The sequence below is a fragment of the Pteropus alecto genome, unplaced genomic scaffold (assembly GCF_000325575.1).
Source record: "Pteropus alecto unplaced genomic scaffold, ASM32557v1 scaffold78, whole genome shotgun sequence".
In the NCBI taxonomy this organism is placed as follows: domain Eukaryota; kingdom Metazoa; phylum Chordata; class Mammalia; order Chiroptera; family Pteropodidae; genus Pteropus; species Pteropus alecto.
In genome coordinates, this window is record NW_006443124.1 from 9,784,078 (window position 1) to 9,807,834 (window position 23,757).

At 37.3% G+C, this 23,757-nt stretch overlaps 2 pseudogenes; one reads left to right on the top strand and one right to left on the bottom strand.

Moving 5' to 3' along the window:
* Nucleotides 1–113: 113 nt before the first annotated feature.
* LOC112472081 lies at nucleotides 114–232 on the bottom strand (annotated as a pseudogene).
* A 1,852-nt stretch (nucleotides 233–2,084) lies between these two features.
* Nucleotides 2,085–2,208, top strand: LOC112472105 (annotated as a pseudogene).
* The last annotated feature ends 21,549 nt before the right edge of the window (nucleotides 2,209–23,757 follow it).

The following is a 23,757-nucleotide window of genomic DNA, read 5'->3' on the forward strand; positions in this document are numbered from 1 at the left end:
TTAAATTTTTTTTTATTATTATTTTTATTTTTTAGGTGAGACAACCCTTGGTTGACTTCACAGATTGCAAGGACCTTGTCAGTTTACAGTCCCTTATTTATTTTTATTTTTTACGCCTACAGCACCTGGTCTTCCTAGGTGGTCTCCCATCCAAGTACTAACCAGGCCCAACCCTGCTTAGCTTCCAAAATCAGACGGGATTGGGCTTGTTCAGTGTAGCATGGCTGTAGACAGGCATTAAATTTTGTTAAATACTTTTCCTGCATCTACTGAGATGCTCTTATGATTTTCCTCCTTTATTCTGTTAATGCAAATTATATTAATTAATGTTTGAATGTTAAATCAGCCCTGCATTACTAGGATTAAACTCCACTTGATCCTTTATATGTGTATTGTATTGTATTTGACTGGTTAACATTTTATTTCAGATTTTAGCATCTATGTTAAAGAGGGATTTTAGTCTCTTTTTTCTTATATTGTTCTTGTCTGGTTTTGGTATCAGTGTTATGGTGCCTTATAAAATGAATTGGGAATTGTTCCCTCCCCTCTGTTTTCTGAAAAAATTTTTGTCAGATTGATTTTATTTCCTCCTTAAATATTTGTTAGAAATTACCAGTGAGCCAACAGGGCCTGGAATTTTCTTTGTGGAAAGGTTTTAATATGGAAATTCAATGTTCTTAAATTTATTTCATAAATATAGAGATGTTCAGATTTGCTATTTCTCCATGTGTCGTTTTTTCGGTAATTTGCCTCTTTCAAGGAACTTATCCGTTCCATCAATTTTGCTGATTTTATTGGCATGACATTGTTTATCATCTTTCCCTTGTTATCATTTAAAAGTTGGTAAGATCTATGGTAATGCCCCCTTTATCATTTCTTGTATTGGTAATTTGTGTTTTCTCTTTTTTCTTGGCAAGTCTTGCTAGAGGTTAATCAGTTTTACTTACTTTTTCAAAGAACCATCTTTTGATTTTATTGATTATTTCTGTTGTTTGTTTCCTATCGTATTGGTTTATGTTCTTATCTTTACTATTTCTATTTTCTATTTATTTTGGTGTTAATTTACTCTTTGTGATATAATAAAAAATATATATATTTGGTCTTCATCTCCTATTCCTGGCACAGAACTCTAAAACCCTTATAATTTCCTGACTGATAGGGGTGACAGGAGCATCTTAGCTGATCTTCCTGCTTTCACCCTTCTTTAACCTTCATTCTCTTACCAACTCACTGCCTGGGTGTTCTTAATAAAACTTAAGTCAGATGATGTCACTACTCAAAGGCCCCAATGCTTCTCACTTCACTCAAAGTAAAAGCCACAGACGATACAGTAACCTACACAGCCCTACACAGTATTCCTCTGTCCCCTCTTTGACCTATCTGCTTACTTCTCTCCTTATTGTTCATTCTATTCCAAACCGACTGGCCTCCTTGCTGTTCCTAGCTATGCTCCTGCTTTAGAACCTTAGTTTTTGTTCTTTCCTCTGCTTAGAAATAATCTTTCCGCAGGTGACTGCATGATTCCCTCCTTCACCTCCTAACCATTGTTTAGGACAACCTCCTTACTGGTTTTTCCTTGTACAGGAAGCCTTCTCTACTACTTTACTTAAAATTACAACTTTCTCCATTTCTATTCCCCTACCCTGTTTTACTTTTCCACATAACATTTCCCTATCTGACAAGCTATATATTTTACTTATTTCATTTATTAATGGTCTCCCTCCACTAAAATATGAACTACATGGTAGGAGGGATTGAGAATTTTGTTTATTACTATATTCCCTATGCCTAGAACAGTGCCTAGCATATACTGGCACTCAATAACATTTGCTTTGTGAATGAATGAATGAATTTATTAACCACCTTACATAGTAATCATTTAGAAAAAACAAAGAATAAAATATGGGATAATTTTATTGGTGGGATAGAATGTGTTCTCCATAGCATGCCAATATTAATTGTTCAAGTGGCTGAACAAGGAATGAGTAGGGATGATTCAGCATGGAGTGTAAAGGTAAAGGAGATTGGCTTAACTTATAGTTTGTAAGTATTTTAATGAAGGAATTGAAATTTAATTACATTTAGTCTACGGCCATGCCACCCTGAACAAGCCCGATCCCGTCTGATTTCGGAAGCTAAGCAGGGTTGGGCCTGGTTAGTACTTGGATGGGAGACCACCTAACCTAGGAAGACCAGGTGCTGTAGGCGTAAAAAATAAAAATAAATAAGGGATTGTAAGCTGACAAGGTCCTTGCAATCTGTGAAGTCAACCAAGGGTTGCCTCACCTAAAAAGTAAATAAATTAATTAATTTAAAGAAATAAATTTAATTACATTTAGAGATAACACAGAAGGATGCATGTTAGGAACAGAATTTGGTGGAATGTCAGATAAGTTAGAAAAATTGTTTCTCAAAAATTAGAAAGGGAAGAGCGACAAGGAAAGATAAGGCAAGTAAAAGGGTAAAAAGGAATAATGTTCTGCAAAGTGAGTTATAGTATATGGGTCAGATTTTCAGATTCTCTACTGAAAGTCATCACATTTCTGTTTTTTTAGTCACTGTGTGTCAGGAGACCAGGGATGTCCTAAATTAGAACATTTAGTACTTGCTGTAGAGTGAGACATTGTGTAAGTACCATCTCAGTGTTCTGCAGGTCACTCAGCTCTCTTGGCTTAGAATAAGTGGAATGATTTCTTTGCTTAATTGGATGGATACGTATGGTATTGAAAGAACAAACAATCCTATGAAACATATAGCTCAAAATGGTAAATGAAATGAAGTTTGTCTGAGATTGACTTGCAAATTGACTTTGTGTTAAGGTTCTTGCTCTTCACAATTAGCCTTTATTTAATGGATAGCAGTATACAGGTTGCAAGTATCCAGAGGCTATTACATAGTCTATATTGTCCCTCCTTTGCCAAAGACTAAAGGTGATTCAGATTTCCTTGAAGTCAGATAATCCTAACCTCCTCCAGAGGGAGCTCAGGGTCCAGCATTTTCAGGACCTGGAACCTGTCTCTGCCCTGGTCTCAGAGAGGACAAACCATTTGGTCCCCTGTTGGACTGAATTAGAGTGTAAAGATGGAGTACTAATATGGCAATGCTTTTTGTTCCCTTAGATGAGAGATGCAATAAAAATGCATTTTAGGAATTGGGTTTCCTCAGATGAATGACTAAAGTCTTAAGACATTTCAATCCAAGCCTTAGATTATTTATGTACATTCCAGGCACCATCTCCTGAGCATCTCTCAGCAATTTCTTTGTGGCTACTAATTATTACATTGAACTGCGTAATTAGAATGTTTCAGGCATCTGATGCCTTGTGAAAAACCTTAAAAACAACATTTATTATAGAATAAATCCTGCCATCAGTAGTCTTCCTTGGATTGTTGTTTGATAGATTTGAGTTTAGAAAGTTGGTTTCTTTTATTTCTATCTGGAAGTATCAGAATATTTATTGAAACTATACCTATAAACTCCCGGAGCTTCTTTCTTTTTAAAAAAATATTTACTGAATGAACATTCAATTTTTATTAAAAGCTGTATAACATAGATTAGTAATAGATTCCAGATTAGTATCAGATTGCCTGAATTAGAATCATCGCCTTTACCACTTCTTCAGTGGGGAGTTTATGTGTGATGCTCTGTTGCTTCATTTTCCCAGCCTGGAAAATAGGGACGAGAATAGCTTATCTCTTAGAGGTATTATGGTGACTTACTGAATTAAAGTTTAATACACACAGGGCATAGTGGATTTGTATTGATGAAATTTAGTTGCTCACAGAGCCATTGACATCTCCCTCAGAGATGCAGATTTATAGTTCTTAATTTTAGTTCTGTTGTCTGAGTTTATCCTGACTTCATTTTCTTTGGTAATAAATTAGGTCTAAAGGTGCCCTCTACTCTTGCTGCATAGTACCTGTGAAATTCTGAGGGTATCTATGTCTTGGTCTCCAATTTTTTAGATACGAAGTTGGTGTGGGTGACACATACATCAAATATCTGCTCTGCATGTATAAAATGCTTTATTCAATACAAGAATAAACATGGCATTTATAATTTTAAAAGAGAACTATATAACATGTCTTCTTTTTAAAAAATTTTTAAGTATGGTTGGTATACAATCTTATATTGGTTATATTAGTTTCAGGACTATAGACTAGTGGTTACTAGTGGGGTGGGAGAGGAGGGGGAGGTAGATGGGGTATAGGGGTTCAAATATAAGGTTTAGGGGGAGAGTGAAGTAGGTAAAGGGAATCAAATATATGGTAGCTGAAGGAAACTGGACTTCGGGTGGTAAACATGCAATAGAATATACAGATGTCAAATGATAATGTACACCTGAAAATTATATAATTGTATTAACCAATGTTACCCCAATAAACTTAATTAAAAAAAAGAACTGGGATTCAGTAGTAATTCAATGTTTGGTAAATACATAAATTGATTAACAAATAGAATGGGGAAAAAAAAGAGAACTGTATAATATGTCTTTTTTTAAATTTTTTTATTTAAGTATAGTTGGTATACAATCTTATATTGGTTATATTAGTTTCAGATGTACAATATAATAATTTTACATTTTTATACCTTACAGTGTGATCGCCCAATAATTCTAGTAATCACACATCACCATGCAAACTTATTGCAATATTATTGACTACCTTTTTCACACATCCCCTATCCCCCTCTCTCCTTGTAATAAATGGATAACATGTCTTCTTTCTTGGCAGACTCAGTAGCACTTTTTAGAGTTATGTCACATTAAAGGGGAGTTGCAAGTATTGTAGTTAGGTTCCATCCTGGGAAAACCAAGTCAGACCAGCACGTCCCAACTTTTGTCTTTTAAGGCTATTTTAGATTTTCTGAGTCTCTGTGCATTAGTGGAGCAGGTAAGGTGATGTTACAAGCATGGCCGTGTTAAGGTGTTGAGAAGATGACTTACTGGTTAATACAGGGAGATCCAGGTTTTATGGAGACTGAAGCTTTTAAATTTGAGGGCCCTTCTTTTGAGAAAAAGAATACAAAATTGAAAGTACAAAATTGCAGTTAAAAAAGTTTTAGGGCTAATCTCATGGCTTGGAGGGAGCCTCACTAAGGAAGGGCCTACATTGGCTTCTTGGCGAGTATGTCCCTGCTGATGGGATCGCCATTGCCTAGTTCTCTGTGACCAAAAGAGTCATGCAGAGAAGTGGGTTGTGACAGAGGCAGTAGAAGCTGAATTGGCAATCAGCCAGGTCAAGTTTTAGAATCTATCATGTAGACATTTATGTGATGATTGATAGTCCTGGCTCCAGTCCTTTGACCAAGTAGAGTTGTTATAAGTGGAAAGAGTTACAAGTGGTAGCTCAGTGCAGTGGTGCTCTGTAATACTCATTTCCTCTCATTTGGAAGAAGGAACATAGGACATAGTCATAGTAACAGGGAGCATCCTGCTGCATTTAACACCTTGAGGAATAAAATTAAAATTTGATCCATTAAATATTGAGTCTGGCTTCTGTTTTCACCACACTAACAAAACCTTACCAATTATCTCCTAATTGTCAAATTCAATGGCTTTCTGTAAGCCTTATTTTCCCTGATTTTCTGTCACATTTGACAATATAAATCATGTTTTCCTTCCCGAAACACTCACCTTTTTTGTTGCGTCATCGTTTTCTTCTCTCCTCCAAACACTGTTCTGCTCTATTGATCATTTATCTTTCTGCCTATTTCCCTGTCAGCATTCTCTGAAGTTCAGTTCTTAAGCCTTCTACTCTTCCCTGCTTCCTTGAGTGAAGTGTTATTCTCTTATAGCTTCACTACTGCCTTCGAGGGTATCGGAGGGTGTTATTCTGAGATCAATAGTTCTGACAATAACATTAATCTGAAGCCCCAGTCTCCACATGTTTGCTAATATTTCTACTTCATCATTTTGCTGTTTCTTCTAACTTACCATATCTAAAATGTATTAATTTCTCCCCAAACCATTTTTTCTATCCCTCCTAGATTTTCTTGTTTCTAAAAGTGGTACCTGATTTTCTTTAGCTTGAAACTTTGCATCAATTTGATTTTTTTCAGTTTCCATATATCTGATAGCCAGTCAGACATCAGGTCTACTTGATTCATTCTTTCCAATACATTTTGATTCTCTCACATTGTATTAATTTTTCATCCTTAAGCTTATGTAGCCTTCCATGTATGGCTGGGACTCTTCCCATGCAAGGTGATTTATTTTTCCTCTAGATTCCCATTTTTATTGTTTATACCATATAAATTATATATAAACAAATATATGTTTCGCATCCTGCTTTGTGATGCTGGTTATCTCTTAATTTATATCTTTGTGCCTTAACACCCCAAACCAATGCCTTTATATAATTATGTATCTTATTATGTGGGGAACAAATAGTTTAAATTCAAAATGACCTTGGTAGTTTAGAGACTGGCTGAAGAATCAATGAATAATGCCAAAAAAGATCAGTAAGAATCTGAGGCATGGATGCCACTGAGCAAAGCTTTTCAGAAGAAATCTTGGGATGGAGTTAGTGGTGTCCATACTTCGGTTCCTCTTCAGAGCACTCACAATTCTGTTTGCCCGTGGGAAGGTGTAGTTGAAGCTTTTCTGAAGTTTCAGCCTCTTATATCAAAAGCAGATCTGCTTTTTCATTTTTGGCAGTATGTGTACTGGATATCTGACAATATGCGTGCTGGATATTCTGAAAACTTCCAATGATAAAACCTCTCAATGGTGGTTTAGAGCATTGGTTTTAGCAGGTCACTCAGGTGAAAGAAGATAAATTCTAGGGCCTAAGCAAGGTGGGAAGTTGTATTAGAAACTGAACATGAAGCTGAGTCATTAAAAAGTAATACCCTTAGTAAAGAGTGAACAGCAACAAGGACTAATGCCAACCCTCCGACATGGCATTATTCCTTGAGGAGACCAACTAGCTATTTGGTAGCAAGTCAAGTATATTAGGCTCTTTCCATCCTCAAAGAGCTAAGATTTTGTCCTCGCAGAGATACCTATTCTGAAGACGGTCATGCATCCCTGCCTGCGGATTCCCAGTAGCCTGGGCTTACAGAATAACTGATCCACAAGCAAAGAAGTACATAAGTACATAGGATAGCAGCGACCACTTCACATTGAAGAAGTGTGGGAGTGGTGTGCTTTTGGCCATTTGCAGATCTTATTTGGTTGCCTGTTCAAGACTTCTGTCCACTTTTATTGAGTTGTTCATCTTTTTATTGTTGATTTGTAGGATTTCTTTACATATTCTGAATACAAGTCCTTAACTGATAAATATACTGAGAATATTTTTCTAGTACATAAGTCTGTAGCTTGCCTGTTCATTTTCTTAATAGTGTCTTTTGATGAGAAGAAATATTTAATTTTGATGAAGTACAACTTACCAATGTTTTACGCCTAGTGATTTCTTTGAGCTAAGAAGATTTTGCCTACTCAAGATTGCAAAGATATTCTCCTATGTACTTTTTAGAAACTTTACAGTAGTAGTGTTTGATTGATTTAGATCTATCTCAAATTAATTTTCATATATGGAAGAGAATAGAAGTTGAGGCTCATTGTCTCCCCAGTCAGATATCTTGTCATTCTATCACCAGTCATTAAAAATACTTTCCTTTCCTCAACTGAATTGATTTGACATTAGGGTGTATGTGTGTTTGTGTGTGTGTGTGTTAGGGGTGGGAACCCAAAACTGAATACAAATAGTAACAAATGATCCTAACTATATTACAAGTGGAAAAAATAACCACACTAGAGAGGGGAGTGAGAAAAAGAACTAACCTAAATAACTTTGGAAAAGAATGTTTTGCCTAAGTAGTGTAAGGCCAAAACCAAAAAGAACAGTACACAAATATTGTACTCCAGTTAGTAAATTCATGTTTCATGGTAGCATGTGTTAGTAATTCTGAAACTTTATATATTATTATATTCTAGGGTTCAGCAAATGAGTATATTGTGGAATGAACTCATGGTTTTTATTAGATATAGGTGTATATACGTGCATATATGTATACATTTATATATTTCCTAGTTCTGTCTGATACACCCTAGTAGTAATTAGCACACCTAGTACCCTGATCTTGACTTGTAAATACTATTCTTCAGTAAAAGATAACAGAGCTCTTGGAGAAATGACTGATTCCAGGGCTGGGGCAGGGAAAGTAGATGATGAGCCTAGAATAGCTTATTGCTCCAGAAAGTAAAGAATTCCTTTGAAAAATGTCGAAAGGACATAGACACCGGCCAGAAGCAACTCTTAATTGTCAAATCTCAGACAATAGGAGCAAAAAAACAAACAATGATAGTAACTGAGTGTAACTGTGTGTAAATGAAAATGGGTATCTATGACTCCATATAAATGAATACATATAAATGAATAATTGAAAACATAAGTAAATGGGAAAAAAGACACAGTTCTTCCTTACAATAGAATTCCATTTAATAAATGTAGAAGGACTGATGGAAACCGAAAATCATTTGCCATTACACTAATAATTGTTGCAGGCAAGAATCATTGATGGATGCTAAAACTTAACAGGATGTTTGCATAGTGTCAAAGTGTCTCCCCACAAGACGCTTAATAATTCCAAAGGGAAAAGAGTAATTTTACAGAGGTGAAACCTGTTAGAAAACACCTTAGTAAATTGGTCAAAGTGAACATTCTTAGTAATGGGGTGGATTGATGTAATTTACCACCTAACAGGATGCAATGAGAAGACCATTATTTCTTTGACATTATCGACAAAAATACATGACCTGAATCTAAACATGAGGAAATACTAGAAAAACTAAAATTTTGGACACTATACAAAACAACCAGCCTGTACTATTCAAAATGGCCAAGGCCAAGAAAGTTAAGAAAAGACTGAAGAACTAACTATTCCATATTGAAAGAGAAAGAGAGATGTGAAAGGTAAATAAAACATGTGATCCTGGACTGGAGTGTTTTGCTATGAAAGATACACTGGGACAATTGAATAAACTTGAATGAGGTTCGTGGATTAGATGGTAGTAATATATTAATGTGAATTTCCTGCTTTTGATTATTGTGTTGATATTAAGTAAGAAAATACCATTCTTTGTAGTAATTACGTATAAATTCTAAGTTATTTGGGGCATTATGCCAACAACTTAATTTCACATGGTTCAGGAAAAACATGTTCTTTATACTAATAACTTTCCCTCAAGTTTGAAATTATTTCAAAATAAAGGAAAACTATGTTCATATCAACATTATCTGCAATAGCTGCAAACTGGAAACCAAACAAATGTTCACCAGCAGGATGGGTAAATGAATTCTGGTATAGTCATATAATGAAATATTATATAGCAGTAAAAGCAAACAAATTATAGCCACATGCTACCACTTAGATATATATCACAAATATAATAACGAACAAATGAAACCAAACACAAAAGAATACATACTACATTACTCTGTTTTCATAAAGTTCAAAAACAGGTAAAAGTAATCTGTGGTGATAGAGGTCATGATAGTGGTTGCTTTCGGGGAAACAGGAGATGGTCGCTGGGGAGGCCTGAGAAGGGCTTCAGGTGTACCAGTAGTGTTCCATTTCTTGACCTGCATCGTGGGAGTTCCATGTCCTGTTCACTTTGTGTTAATTCATTGAACTCTTATGATTTGTCTAGTTTTGTATATGAGTTATAATTTTTATAGAAATTTTTAAAAGACTTGTGATAATCAGAAGGAAATGGGTAACTTTAAATGTTTCTATCAGAAGAGAAGTTCTGAAAATTAATGAATTAATACCAACCGAAGAAATTTTTAAAAGAACAGAATAAAATCAAATGGAAAGAAATAGTAACTATAAGTACAGAAATTAATGAAATAAAAATTTGAGATATAATAGAGAAGATAATATAGAGAACAAAGACACAAGTTGATTTTTTTATAAAAGTTTATAAGCTTGCCTAATCAGTACAAATGGTCTATTTTATACCCTTCCACCAATTCGGTGGCATCTTAATTACAAATTTATTTTGTAATTACAAATTTATTTTGTAATTAAGATGCCACTGAATTGGTGGAAGGGTATAAAATAGACCATTTGTACTGATAAAAAAACCTAAAAATAATCCCATGCATATATAGAAACAATATATGATAGGAGTGGTATTGATGATGGTGAGGAAAGGCTAGACTACTAAATAAACAGGACTAGGACAATTGGTAATCCACTTAGTATGATTCTTGCCTCATACCAACACAAAACATAATTCCTGAAGTATTTAGGACTTAAATTGGAAAATCTTTAAAACTTTTAGAAGGGAATCTAGATTAATATCTTTCAGACATTAAAGTAGATATATATTTCTTAAGATATCAAAAACAAAAGAAAACTATAAACAAATGTAACTATATTATAATTCAGGGGTACTCCTCATCACAGAACACATTTTAAAAAGTGAAAAGGCTAGTCATAGCTGAGAACTTACATAACTTACATTATTACATCTAGAATATATAGTAAATTCCTAAAACAAAATCAATAAGAAAAAAGATAGCATCTCCTCAAAATGAGCAAAGTACAGAATCAGATATTTCACAAAAGCAAGAGGATGAATGGCCAATAACATAAGAGCCTCAGCTTCACTAGTAAGCAGGGAAGTGGAAATTAACAGGTTCTAGTTTTCACTCTCACCCAATTGGCAAAAACTAATTGTAAACAAGAAGGGATCTCTTATACATTGCTGGTGGGAGTGTTCATTGGGACGACCACTTTGGAAAGTCTGGTATTATCTAGTAAAGCTGTAGATGGTCACACTCTGTGCCCAACTGTTCCTCTCCTTGGTGTTTACCCTAGTAGAGGAAGTCTTGTACGTGGACTTCAGGAGATAAGTATATGTATGTTTCTAGCAGTATTGTTTCTTATAACAAAAACTAGAAACAATCCAAAAGCCTGTCAACAAAAGACTGGATAAATAAATAGCAATATGTTTAATAGATACATATACAGTGAAAATGAACTGCAGCTACATGCATTAATATTGATGTCTCATATCTCACCAAAAAATGCAAGTCACATTATGATTCCACATATACAAGATAAAAACATGTGAAACTATATCTGATTAAATTATAAAGAAAGGCCAGAAATATACACAAAATTCAGGATAGCAGTTCTGTCTGCTGGGAATGTGATCAGTGAGAGTGTACCCAGTAATGTCAGGTTTCTTGAATCACTTCGGCTCCAGGGAATTTGTTTTATTATTATTATTATTTAAATATGCTAATTATATTTTTGTCAATATGATATTTTTCATAATAAAAAAATATTTTAACAAAACCCACAATTCTTACCAGCTGAAGGTGGGCTGGAGATGAGTATTGTTCTTGAAAGTCAATCCAAGAAGAGCAGGACTCTTCCAGAACATCCCCACAAATGATTATCCACTTCTTCTGTTCTATTTTTCATTTTAATTTTATGTGTATTTTTATTGTGAAATAGTTCAGAAATACAAAAATATAGAGAATAAAGTAATAATCACCTCTGTGTTCACAACCTCATGTAAAACTTTACAAAAATATTTGAAGCCCCTTGTCTAACCCTCCCCACTTACATTCCCCTTCTTGCATCCCCAATAACCATGGTTCTGAAATTTGTATCTGTCATTCCTATGGTTGTCTTCTTAATTTTATGTATGTACTCTACAAGTTTATATTGTATTAATTGTATTGTATTGTTTAGCATGTTGGCATTTTATATAAATGATATATTTCTGTACATATCCTTCTGCAACTTTTTCCCCAAACTTTTTTTTTTATGTTTGTCTTGTTTATACAGCAGGATTCTTTGTATCTAGTTTTAATTTGTTTCCAATGCTCTAAAAAAATTGTTATAGGAAATTTCAAATATATCATAATGATTTCCCATGTGCTTATCTCCCAGATTTAACAATTATCAACACATGGTCAATTTCGTTTCATCTATTCCCTCACTCTGTGTCTCTCCTCTGTATTATTTTGGAGCAAATCTCAGATATCATATAATCCTTTCCTAAATATTTCAATATATATTTCTAAAAGCTAAGGCCTCTTTTTATAAAGATGTAACTATATGCCTTTATAACAGTAAGTTTATTAATATCAAATATCCAATCAATGGTCAAATTTCTGTTTCTCATATTTTTACATTCTGTTTAAACCAAGCCTCTATTTAAAATTTTTTTAAATTGCTGATGTGCTACTCTGTGCAAGGCATTGAGTGAGTTCTGTTAAACATGTGTGGGGATCTCTGAGTGAAGGGCAGCTTGCTCATTCCATTGATGGGCTGAGAACTAGACTTCTTCAGGTGGCTTATGGAAACCGGCAGCCATTTCCACAGATGCCCGGTTTGTACGTCACCGATAATCATTTAACTCTGTAATAATGTGGTTTTTGTCCTCCTTAAAGACCTTGTGTAAAGAGCTCTATAACATACTTTTCTTCTTAACACATCATTAGATGGTTATGCAGTTATTCAATATTTATTGTATCAAGTAAGATATAAATAATACTTTATTAACTAATAATTTATGCTAACAAATACTAATTTCTGTCATCTTACCATCCTTCTTCTTCCTTGAAACTGAAGAAAGGTGTGGGATGAGAAAGAGTGAGGTGATGACCAAATGAGATAATGTTTATGGAAGCAGATTGTAACTTGTAGGATGCTATGCAAAGGTAGTTTTAATAGAACAAGTAGCCCTCATCTCTCACACATTTAAATTTGGTACTCACTGTACTTACAATTCCTTCTTAGTCAGCCTGTATTATATCCAGGCTCTCATTCATCGTTTGGGCTGTTGCAGTCTTGCATCCTCTGCCAGGTCCACGGTATAGTCTTAAAAGTGTTGCTCTCGTTGTTGGCACAGAGGCACTTGTGTGACAATTTGAAAAATTGACTTTTTTTTTATAAAAATAAGAATTATTTGAAGTGGAAAAATGAGGCCGCCAATGCTAGTGATCTTAGAAGCATGGCTCTCATGAATGTGATACCATTTACACAAAATGCAGTTCTTAAAGGTACTAAAAGCAGTGACTCTTTAGCCTCATCTGGACTCTTAGTCACATGCCAGATGACATATTTAGTTGTGAAGAAAAGAAAAAAATAAAGAATATTTACAAATGCTGGAAATAGATTTTTTGATACAGTGATTAAAATGTGAGATGTAATTATGGATTTTATAATGTTTTTAGCCTTCTGGGTATGAACTGTCCTTAAAATATTTAAGCCCCTTGTTTGACCAGACATTTGGCTTGGGGATATGTTTAAGAAACACAAAACCACCCATATTTGAGTAAAGTTTCCTCTTCCACAGTTACCCACAGAGCTAGAACTCTGGAGATAGAGGGAGGAAACCAGCCTAGTCCAGTCCAAGGTCGCAGTGGTCAGCCAGCCTGGACTAAAGAGCAGCAAGAGAAAAGAGGAGCTCAGCTCTGCCCAGGAGAATAAATCACCCCTCTTTCTTTGGCAACCCAGAACAATTATTACACAAGGAGCCATTTTGATGACTGTACCCATGGTCATGGTCAAAATATGTTGTCTAGCTGCATTGTTTCCTGTTGCAGTAGGTGTTGTAGGTGTTATCTTCTGGTATTTGGGTGAGGCAGGATCCCGAGCAGTCTCACTCGAAGTCTTGTTGACACTGGGAACCTGGTACTGACTTAAAGCATCATTTAGTATAAGACAAAGTTAGGACTTTAGTACTGAGGATGACCAGCTTTCTGCAGCGAACCCCAGTAGTGGTCACTGACCTCATGGCCTTGACTATCTACAGGCAGGGTTAGAGGAGGCAGCATGGACATGCAGCCTTCACCATCCATTCTACCCTTGAATTACAAATGCACCAAGAATGCACATCGCAGCTGCATCATCAGGAAAAGGAGGCTAGAAGTACTTTAGCCTTGTGCTATATTTTAGGTCCAACACTGTGTATTTATTTTGGCAAAAACTTTGGGAGCAGAGGAAGTCATAGTTTGATCATATCATTTAAATCCGACAACATTACCGATGTTACTTTTCCCGTGATAGTCTTCTAAAGTCATCTATGTTCAACTGTATTTCATTGTTTTGCTCTCAAGAGGTAAATTCTGTTTAGTAGTAGGGGAAATGGTCCCTGGGCTAAAATCTAGCTCATACTTCAAGATTGTTCCGTAAAAAAGAACCTCAGGGAAATAGAACATCATAATAATGATAATGAGCCACAACTTTATTCAACAAACATTGCCGAATTGTTTTTGAGTTGCCAAAGTCTGTTTACTAACTAGCTTGTGAACACTTGTATGGCAGAGAACCAAGTTTTCTTCATCTTTTATTCCCCATGGCATAGTACATGGCAGGGATTCAGTAAAGTGGAACAGAGAACATATGTCTCTAAATAATAGTAACACAAGCCAGACAGTAGTGCTGAGAAAGCGGTATGAATGATCTGCGGGGTCCTAGAAGAGGGAGAGATGACTTTCAGCTGGGGGAACTAAAAAGGCTTCAAGGGGTGGTGTCTCTTGACAGAAGAACCTTAACAGATTGAAAGAGGAGCTATCATATATTGGACGTTTATTATATGCCAGGCACTGTGCTAAGCATTTGACATACTTAATCCAATTGAATCCTCCTAGCAACTCTATGAGAAAGGTACTATCATTATCCCCAGTTTAGAACCTGAAGAAACTTGTGGCTCAAGCAGATTAAGTGATTTTATCTAAGTCACGCAGCTGGTAGGTGACAGAGCCAGGATTCGATCCAGTCTGACATGAAGAGTATACTATACTGTCCCTTATTCTAGGAAGTGAATTCAGTAGTTCAGTGTTTGGGAAAGCATGGACCATGTTCTAAAAGCACTTACTAGTTGATGGCTGGAGAATAGAGTATGTGGAGAGTGGAGAGTGGTGTGCAGTGGGAAATAAGGTTGTTCCAGCAAATCAGGGACAGATCTCAGAGAACTGAGAATGCTGTACTAAGGAATCGGGGGTTTATAGAAGGTGATGGAAGCGTTAAATACCTATTAGTGAAGTGGGAGGATTAGATATGTGGTTTAGGAAGACAACTCAATGGGAAGGGGCAGAATAAGAGGCATAAAAACCAGTTAGAGGGCGATTGCAGCAGTAGTGCCGGAGTGAAAAGGCACATGCAGACCCGAGAATATGTGCTCTCCTCCTGCAAGCCTGTTTGGGATTGTTTCACTCTAAGAAAAACAAGAACAAAAGCATGTTAAAAAATGGAGACTCACAAAGAATATAAATTAGGTAATAATCATTAGCTTTACAAAAAAATTTTATTTGAAAGCTTTAAAAATAGGAATTAGGATTAGAGAAATTTTTGCACATAAATTTTAGGAACTGCATAAACCAACCCATGTTTATGTAACATTCTTAAAGGAACATTTATCAATCAATCATTACAAAGGAATATAGAGAATATATATATATCCCTTAAAATGAAAGCCCTTTCTTTTAATGACTCTGTTTTCTCTTCTAACACTTATGGATGCCACTAAATGGTATTACATGCTGAATAAATTTCTAAACTATTTCCAAAGAAACAGGAACCAACAAAATTAGGCACTGGAAAACTCTCAGAGACTTGCTTCTGCACAGTGCTCTGGATCTACAAGTAATTCCCTTGCCCACACTGCTCGCTCACATTCCTGAGCTACGTGTGTAGCTCTGAGGCTACATGTGACATGACGCCATGACACCGGCTAATTACATGGAGTCTCTATGTGTCCAAAGGAAATCACCCATAAGGAGGCAGTCTCTCTAATCTTCCTCCCAGGGGGATTTCATCCCATGATTGCCCATCCGGGAGTGCAGAATAAACAAATGATAGAAGTTAGGTTGACTGTGAGATCTTATCACTTTTTGGGGTCTTAGGAGCAAAGATAGAGACATGACCCATTTAACCACAGAGCCTGTGGGAATGGCAGTACTTCCCATCTCCCCACTGGTCAACATTTTTCACCTGTTGCCTAAAACATGATCACTTGGATATTACGAAATTACTAATTTCAAGTGTGAGAGTGATCGTGTTAAAAGAGTTTTTATCTTTTAGAGCTATATATTGAATATAGGTGAAATTATATGATGCCTAGGATTTGCTTCAAAATAGCAAAGTTGGTAGGGGTGCAGATAAAATAATAATGGCCATGAGTTGATGATTATTGAAGTTGGATAATGAGTGTATGGGAATCATTATACTCTTCGCTATATAAATTAGTGAATCATTATTAGCTTTACAGAGGCCTACTTTTGTATATGCTTGAAATTATACATACTTTTTAAATGATTACCCTAGGTAGAGGGCAGAATTAACAATGTTTAGATTTGGGGTTGAGTATTATAGTAAAAAAGAAGAAATACTGATGAATTGTTTCTAGAAAAATGTGCATGCCCCGTAAGTTCTCTTACTTAAATTTTTTTTTTATTTTTCTATTACAGTTGACATGCAATATTGTATTAGTTTTACTTGTTCAATATAGTGGTTAGACATTTATATACCATATGAAGTGACTCCCTAGAGAAGTCTAGTACCCATCTGAAACCATACATAGTTATTACAATGCTATTGACTATATTCCCTATACTGTACTTCATATCCCTGTGACTATTTTTATAACCGGCAATTTGTACTTCTTAATCCCTTCACCTTTAGTAATTTCTCTTCTTAATGCATAGCACACTATTCAGTCCATCCATCACCTGTCTGCAAGCCTACACTAACTCTGTAGAGCTGTGATTCATTTTCTATGCATTTGTCTGTGCCTTTTATCTGTAATCCTAGAGCTTTTTCACTTCCGGTTTGTCTCTCCCATTAGATGAGTAATCTCATCATAGCAGGACTTTGTGGCCCTGAGTACTATGGTTTCTCAAGAATGATAAAATAAAACGTCAAATATAAGAAATCAAACAGTATAAGCCAATACTTTTCAAAAAGCTTTTGAAAAGATGGTTTATATGTCAGAAACATCTGAGTTCAATTCAGTCACCAACAGTGATTCTCTCTGAAGCTAGGGGGAATGAATACATCATACTTTTTCTTCCTATAAAACAGAAATAATCTAGTCTCAGGGTAGAAAGGAGAGGGAAAGGAGGGAAATGGGGATAGAAAGGGCAGCCATGTTCTCCAGGGACCCAGTAGTTGTTTCAAAATTCATTCCTAAGTGGTGGGGACTGTGGCCCTGTCCCAGGTGGGTCTGTGTCTTAATGATGTGGCTGCAACACTGCTCTAATTCTTAGTAGGTAAAATTGATGCCAGAATCTTCTACAGAAGTTTCAGCCCCTTCTCCTCTTTTCGCATAGACTTCTAGAAAATGTTGTTTCTGAGAAAGGTTATAGTATCATTTTAAAGGTTATCCAAAGGCCCTGCATATGCAGGGACTTGCTGCAGGTCATACAGTTATACAGTGGGGCTCACACTGGAAGCCAGGTTTCCGTACTGCCAGCCAATTCCCCACCTCCACCCAAGTCCCATACATGTGTACCTTGGAGGTTTGTTTTGAAAATTTTAGTCTGATAGGAATTAAGGAATAGGTTGAGTGCCCCATTTAAAAACTCTAATCTCTCATTTGGACTTTCAAAAGGAAGTTTAGAGAGGGTGGCTTACCTCTTAAGTAACCTGCTAGGATGACTGAGCAAACCGCTATGGGGAAGTTGTGATGTCATCAGCCCTTTCTGGCCTCCACACTGAAACTAGGACTACGCTCTTGGTTAGGAAATAAAGGAGGAAGTGAGCAGATTCATCATTGCTTCAGGAGGCTGGTACGTGGAGCTAGGATTCCCTAGCTGTTGGCTGAGGCAACAGAGGGAAACTTTCTCATGCATATGCTGGGCCCCAGCTGAGAAGGGTTGGGGAGCTGCTGGCTATTGGGCTCTGAGCCCTGAGGAACTCACCAGAATCTGCAGTGATCTCTGTCCTCTCTGTCAAGCCTTGTTCAATACCTCCAGGAAGTTTTCTTTAGGAGAAACCTTTTATAGTAGTTTTGCGTGGATAATTGGCAAATATGGCTTTGATACAGCAGGCAAGATTTATTTGATTATTTGAAAGGTTTTTTTTTTTTACTAAATGGACTTTAGCATTTAAGATTCCCCTTCCCCTGACCCCCTAAAAGTGGTTAAGAAAATGAAAGTGAACCAAGCGCACACTCTAGGGGCTGAGCAGGACAGACGTAGCAGATAATCTGAGCTCCTGGAATCCTAGACAGGCTCTTAGCGCTCCTATTTCCTCTAGGAACAGGTTCTTGTTCAGTTGTTGAAATTAAAAAATTTAGCTTGCTAGAGCATCTGGCCATTCTTCTGACGTGTTACCACATCTAAAAGGAACCTGTGCCTTTCCCTGTTTGCAGGCAAGCATGCCTCAAATCTAGAGGATGCAAGTTCTCCTGCTCTGTTCTTTGGAGGGCTCTGGAATGAGATGAAGTTCCCACCCTCTTGCCCATGGCCTTGTCTAGCCTGTGTTTCCTCTTTTGTCAAATACTTTGCCAGGAGCCAACTCAATCATAGGCTCCAATCATTTCTTCTTGATTACTCACAATAACTTCTTGATCATTACTAAGTAGCTGCTCCTTGAAAATTTTTTTAGGAGCTTTGAGACTTTCAGAAGAAAGATACTTTTAAATCCAATAAAAAACATAAATAAACAAACATGACGTAACTTAGACTTGGAATCTAGTAGGAGGGAGGGTAGGAAGGGTCACCTGAGAATCCAAATCCAATGTGAGACCTTGCAGTGAGTTACAGGAACCAATTCTGGTCTCCATCATTCTCTATCACCCCATCCCCCAACACAGCTGTACTGAGATACAATTGTGTTGATTCGATACACTTATATGTTGAAAAATGATTACCACCGGCATCATGTCACATAATTACTGTGTGTGTGTGCACATAACAGTTTCCCCTCCTTTTTTATTGCTCTACTTTTTGGTGTTGTTGAAGATAACGGGTCTTTTAGTTACTATTGCTGTGTAACAAACCACTCCAAACTTAGTAGCATAAAACCACCAATTTGATATGTTTGTGCATTCCGTGTGTCAGGAATTCAGAAAGGGTACAGTGGAGATGGCTTCTCTTTGCTCCAAACTGTCTGAAGCCTCAGCTGGGAAGATTCGAAGTCTGGTGATGACTTCACAACTGAGAGCTAGAAGCATCAAAAGCCTGTTTACTCACATGTCTGGTGTCTGAGCCTGGGGCACTCAAATACTAGGATTGCTGACCAGAGCACCTACATATGGCAGCCTCTTCATGCGGCATGGCTTTCTCACAGTGTGGCGGTTTCAGGATAGTCAGACTTCTTACATGGCAGCATAGGGTTCCAAGTTCAAATGTTCCAACCAACAAAGTAGATGCTATATCACTTTTTATGATCTAATCTCAGAAATTACAGTGTCACTTTGGATGTGTTCTGTTGGTTGCAACCATGTCATAAGCTCACCTAGACTCAAGGAGAATGGAATCAGACTCCATCTCTACAGGGCAGGGGCAGAGTTCCAGAAGAGGATGTGGGATGGGAGATAGCATTGTTCCACTTGGCAATTTGGAGAATCAAGCCTGCCTTTCCTACACCAACCATCAAAGATATTGCAAACAATGGAAACCTAATGGAAGAGAGAAGGGGGAATTTATTTGTTTGCAGGGCCACATTCTACAGTTGTATAGATTGTATCCTGAACAACCAAGGAATAAGCGGGGCTGAACCCTAGCTCTGCTTGCCACACTCGTGCCTGACTGTGAGACTGAGCTGCCAAGAAGAAGAGGTACCTTTTCTAATACATAAGACACAACATGGGGAAGAGGAGTCCTTGACTGGATGGTAAAAGGTCATTCAATCCAACTTATACTTATTGAATACCTACTGAACACACGCTACTTTGGAGAATAATAGGTCTTTTTTTGGTTTAAGTTGCACACACTGTTGACCAAGAAATAGCTCAAAATGGTGCTAGGTTTACTCAATATATTTTTAAAATGGTGCAATGCTTTTCATTGCATTGGTCTAGAATGTTCTAGACCTATCTTTGAAGAAGCCAAGACAATCTGTCCCAATGACCAAGGACCTAGTCTAACCCATCTACTGCCAGCCTCGGCTGGATGCAAAAAGCAGATGCAGGATTTAAAGGAAACCAGGCCAAACGTAATTGAAAGTTTTCTTCTTTGCAGTCCCTATTCTTCATTATCATAGCTTTCAGAGTTCAATTAAATCTCCACGGAAGTAAATGCTTGCACTTCTTTACGTTTATCAGTATCAAGAAAATAAAATAATATTGATAAAGTAAGGTAATTTCCAAAGATTTAAGGCCAGGATAGTATCAGACGTCCCTGAGTTTGATAAGAGCAGGCATGTTATAAGGCAATTCACACAAGCCCAGATATAAGCCTCGGTAAATGAGATTATTAAAAAGCTGTGGTCATACTGATCAAGCCATGCTGGTGGTCAACAGCTGAGTGGAGGAAAGCCTCAAATAGCAAGGCACAGGGCACTTAATTTTTGTTTTAACTTATTAGGCCTCAGGTATAGAACATTAAATTACACTTTTTAGTTCATGGCACATTATACTATAATTGGTCTATACAAGGCAGCTCTTCTGGTTTATGTATGTAGGCATTTCCTTCTATTTTCACTCCTCACTCCTATCCTTCCTCCCCACCCCCCCACCTGACACAAACAACTATTCTAATATATTTAATGATATTTTGGGGCTTGTATGTGTTCATGTGGAATGTGTGGTGTTGTCTCATTTGCGTGTATTTTCATTTACATCAATAGCATTGTTATAGATCTTGTTCTGTGTCTTAACTTTTTCCACTCCATACTTTTTAAAGATCTATCCATATACAATAGGCACATTCGGTCCACTATCCCTGACTGCCACAGAGACCCCACCCATGCTTCCACCACATTTGGCCTCCCCATTCCCGAGAGTGGGCACTTTCGGTGCCTCCAACTTCCCGCCACCTAAAACAATGCTGCCATGAGCAGCCTCATGTATGATCCATCTTGGACCCATATGGCAATGTCTGTAGACAACCTCTCATCCATACAGTGTCTCTATGTACATTAGAAAAGGCACCTCTCCCTCTTGGAGGTCATAGCTCTATAGCAAAGCACAAGGCTTGACGAGGTGAAGCTCAGGCTGGGTTTCAGCCTCTACTCACCCCCTCATTTGTAGCCTTGCTCAGGGAACTATCTGCACAACTGTAAAAGGGGCCCTGCCAATAAACATTCCCCTATTCTCGCTTCCACCAGGTTTCCACTGTTTGCAACATCACTCCTGGTCAGTATAAGAAAGGGAGTCAATTGACCACAGAAATCTCATCATAGGATATGTATATACTTAACGTGACCATGTAGTACCACATTGCTTAAGCACTTCATATTTGGGCTGACACAGTCTGTGTGAGCACCATGGCTTGCTTATAAGGTCCACAGGAACTGGGGAGTCAGGCATGGCTATAACACAGGGGTGCCTGTCTGAGTCTAAGGCTAAGGCTAGGCACTTCACTCCCTCATTTTGTCTTGGAGGTGGCAGAGAAACATCCTTTCCCTTAATGCTGCATAGGACACAGGTAAAGTGACTGGCCTCATATCCACAGGGGAGCATTTCTGAGTGGCTTGGCCACAAATGGTGGACATCTGGCCCTGAGCCATCCTGCCTTTGCCCCCTTGGTGAGCATCCTTTGATAGACACAAATAAGAAGAGACAGTCCTCATTCAAGGTCAGCTGAAAGGCTTTGAGTCAATCATCATGGACAGCTCCTTTAAACAGGTCAGGATTAAAGTCCATCAGAAATTCTTAGTCACCATTCAGATACATCTAAACCCTCTTAAAATAACTGTGGAGGTAAATCAAACACCCATGGTACAAAGAAAGCTGATATTTTTAAGCTTATGTTTTTCTCAGCTGTCAAATGAGGACAGTCACAACAAGAACTTCTAAAAGGAGACAGCCTAATTTATGATTTTTCAAGGAAGGATCTTGGAGAAAGGCAGATTCCAGAAATCAAACTATTACTATATTTCTGGATTGTGCTTATGAATTTAGAATTACACTTCAGTACTTATGATAAGCCTGGATGACAGTGAACTACGCAAGAATGTGATCAATACTGAATGCCATTGTTACTACTGTCATGTTGCACAATTGTAAATAAACAAAGAGGTGGGCTTTGAAACAATACAGAGGAATAAAAGTATATATCAGCTGTGTGCATTAACAAACATCAGCGTCTGGAAAATAGTGACCACTAAGTGGATCTGTGGCATAGGAGCCATAATGTAAGCTTGGCGTTAAGAAAGAGGAGCAAAAGTTAAAACCTGGAGGTGGCTGCCACATGACAGGAAAGACCCAGAGGTTCACAAATGGCCTGGCTGCTTTACTCAGGACAAGGCATCTACCATCCAGTGGAGCCTGGCTTATCCTTTTCAAATAGCTCCAGCACAGTTTCATCCCCTTCCATCCCTTGCACCAGAAATACATTTTCCCCTCAGAGTCCTGGACACTGCCTGTTCCCATGTGTCTCTTGGTTAGGGTCCCCATCCCTATATCCTAGGAGTCACTAACTCATGTCAGTGGCTTGTTGATGTTCCCTTTATAGAGGTCTGGGGTAGCTTCTACTTCATGTGAACCCAGAGTCAGCAACTCTCCCTGCTGTGTTAGCCCAGGCCCCTGCTCTTTTATCATTAAGAATGATAGAGACCAAGAGTAGATTTTAAGTGTTCTCATCATTTGCACTCACACAAGTGCGTGGGAATTTAAGTGCGTGCAATTAAAATTTTTTAATTATAAACCAAAAGAGACAGAAGAGATGAATCAATAAATACAAATGACATTCTTTGGCTCCCGATTACAGAAAGACGCTTAGGAAAATCAGTTCAATTGAACTTCTTATTGGAGACTAGATGATTAAGGAATTATTGTTAACTTTTAAGATGGGATATGGTTATTAGAGTCCTTATTTCTTATGGACACATACAGAAATATCTGTGATTTGCTTTAAATTGGTTTTAAAATGGAGATGAGGAAGGAATGGGAATCAGATGAAACAAGATTGCCATATGTTCATAATTGTTAAAGCCAGGTGATAAGTATGTGGAGGTTTACTATATTATTATCTCTACCTTTGTGCATATTTGAAACTTCCCATGAGAAAAAGTTGACAAAAGAAAGAGTGATGAGACTTACTTGTCCTCTCTCCCAGTCTTTCAAGTATGGTTATGTGTTTACAGATGCCATTGGTTTGAATAGATTGCTCCTCTTATAAACATGACCTCCATGTACTCCTGGAGACCTCTTGAGACCCAGGACCCTACGTTAATGTAGGGATTTCAGGAAGAAAACCAGACTAGCAGAGGAAGGCATATTCTTAGGCAAATATTTTAGGCACTCCTTAAATCAGTATAATTTTGGTGGCTAGAATTCCCCTTGAAGACAGAATTCTCTCCCCTGACAGTCCTTAGTCCAGCACTAGGTACACAAGTGGGCATCCATAATTTATTTAAATTAAGAAAACTGATTGTTTGGGATTAATTCATCAGCTTACTCTGAAGGTTAGACAGAGTTCAATTTTGAACCTTGGAATATATCTGTCAGCAGAAAGACAGGCAAATAGGCTGCATGTTGCTATGCAGATGACAAATTTTGGAAGGTCTTTCTGTTTACCTGTGAATTCCTCCCTTGAAGAAAAACTATTAACTCATGCTGCAGCCTGCTGCTCTCTGCTTGGTTTTGGCTATGTCACTAAGCTCAAAATAGAAAGT